This window comes from Sarcophilus harrisii, chromosome 3 (genome assembly GCF_902635505.1).
Source record: "Sarcophilus harrisii chromosome 3, mSarHar1.11, whole genome shotgun sequence".
NCBI lineage: Eukaryota > Metazoa > Chordata > Mammalia > Dasyuromorphia > Dasyuridae > Sarcophilus > Sarcophilus harrisii.
The window spans coordinates 2,240,278-2,242,607 of record NC_045428.1 but is presented as its reverse complement, the minus strand read 5'-3'; the positions used below and the strand labels follow the sequence as shown (position 1 = coordinate 2,242,607).

The 2,330-nt window shown below is 42.6% G+C and overlaps 1 pseudogene; it reads left to right on the top strand.

Moving 5' to 3' along the window:
- Positions 1-863: 863 nt before the first annotated feature.
- Positions 864-2,018, top strand: LOC116422162 (annotated as a pseudogene).
- Positions 2,019-2,330: the final 312 nt, after the last annotated feature.

The following is a 2,330-nucleotide window of genomic DNA, read 5'->3' as shown; positions in this document are numbered from 1 at the left end:
GAACAAAAAAAAGAAGCCAATGTTCTTTCTGAGTTGAATATGGAAAAAGAAAGGAATCAGAAATAAGGTCCCTTTAAAAAAAAAAATCTTTTAAAAATATAAAGACATCTTGATTCAGTGATTGAATCATAATTATGGAATGAGGCAAAAAGGAAATACTAAGGGGAAGGGACAGCACAGGTGGATATTTGTTTTCTTCATGGCAGCCATGGGTGGAAGCAGTTTGGGAAGAAAAGATTTTGTTTTGGGGGAAGGGGTCTTTCCTTACTCTGTTTCGATCTCAGCACATCAGACAAGTGAGGTCTTGAGGCTTGCAAATGAGGTATGTTACTGCTAAGTGACCCAAGGAGGAGATCTTTCCAAGTACTAAGAGGTAGGGAAGGAGTTTTCTTTTCAAGAGATGGTGACTCTGAAGTGTGGGATGAGAAGAAAGGTGAGAACTCAGCCCTGAAACAAAGTGTGTAAGTGTTATCAAATGACAAGAGTTTTCACCTTTTGGGGGGTGGAGTTAAGAGAAGTTCTAAGCCGAGGAAGAGCTATAAAAATGCTCAAAAAGCTCAGTGCAGTATCTTTTGCTCTCAGAGCTCAAGGGCAGGAGCTAGCACTCTCCCTACCTGAAAAGGAAGGAAAGAATCAGAGGCTTAGGAACATACATGCAAGAGTTTAATTGGTAACCTCCAGCAGGTCTCACTTGCTTGTATCTGCCTGAACTACCTCACTTATTGGGTGACTGAGAGTGCAGAGAGGGTCTTCTCCAGGGCAGTGAGGGAGCCACTGAAACCTCAGCTTGTACAGAGTCATTCATTAGCCCAGGGGACTGGCTGCTGAGCAGGAACCTGCAGACTCTGTGCATCATTGACAAGATGCTGCACAAAGAGATGGGGCTGAGCACCTGTAATCAACATGGAGAACAAAAGATGTTCTTCTGTGAGGAAGACCAGAGGTCCCTCTGTGATTCATGCTTATTAGGCCCAGAGCACAAGGACCACCAAATCCTTCCCTTGCAGACAGCTGCTGACGAGCGCAAGAAGAAGCTCCGTGAGATATGGAGGATCTTAGAGAAAAAAGAACAGAAATTTCAAACTGCACTGGACACCTTGAGAAGAAGAGAGGCGCAATTCACAGAGCATACCTACACTTTGAGAGAGTCAGTTATTTCTGAATATGGGAAAATTCACCAATTCTTAATGGATGAAGAATATCAACGCCTGGAAAGTCTGGGGCAGCAATCCAGAGACAATGTGGCCAAACTGGAGGAGAAGGAGCATGAACTGACCCAACAAATCCAGAATGTACAACAAATGGTATTCCAAGTAGAAGAGAATTTGGACATGATGCCCTTGGAAATGATCCAGGCTGTGCCAGACACTTTGAAAAAAAAGGAAGAACTTGTATTCCAAAGACCAGCACTTCCTTCCATTTCCTGGCCTACGTGCCCTGTCACAGGCATGATAGAAATGCTCAGGAGTTTCCACAGGGACATAACTTTTGATCCTGAATCAGCCCATCCTCATCTCATCCTGTCTGAGGATTTGAAGAGGGTCCAGTATGGAAGCATCTGTGAAGATCTGCCTAACAACAAAGAGAGATTTGACTCTGCCCTTGTGGTTTTGGGAGCCCAGAAAATAACCTCTGGCAAACACTATTGGGAAGTGGAGGTGGGAGACAAGACAGAGTGGGAACTGGGCATTTGTAAAGATTCAGTCAGGAGAAAGGGCATGATTTCCTCCTCATCTGAAAATATAAGTACCCTCATGGGCTTCATAAGTGGAGATGGATTCTTCCTCTGGAATTCAGAAAAGGGCTGTCAAGGGAGCTCACCTCTACACAAAGTGGGTATTTTCCTTGATTATGAAATGAGGTATCTAGCATTTTATGATGTCATAGACAGATCCCTAATCCACACTCTCTCAAACATAGATTTTGAAGGGCCTCTTCGCCCTTACTTTTCTCCTTGCCTTCTCTATGAAGAAAGCACCAATGGTTCACTTATCATTTGCCCCAAGAGTCCACAGTAGAGGGCTGTCACAGGTCCTAATTACTACAGATGATCCTCTATGACAAGTGAATGAATGTGATACTGCCTGTGACATTCGATTTCTTTGAATTCTTGTTTAAATGGTTAATAAAGTGTTATATCATTATTAAAGCCAAAGAAAACAAAATCTGCCTTGTTTTTATTTCTACTCAAAAATGACAGGTTATTTTTTTTTTCCTTGTTGGCTGATCTTCTAGCACCTCAATTGGATATCAAAGTAGACAGAAGAGTAGGAGAAAAGGCTGACAAAAGGAAATAGGAGGGAAAAAATTCCTAGATGTGAATGCCATTT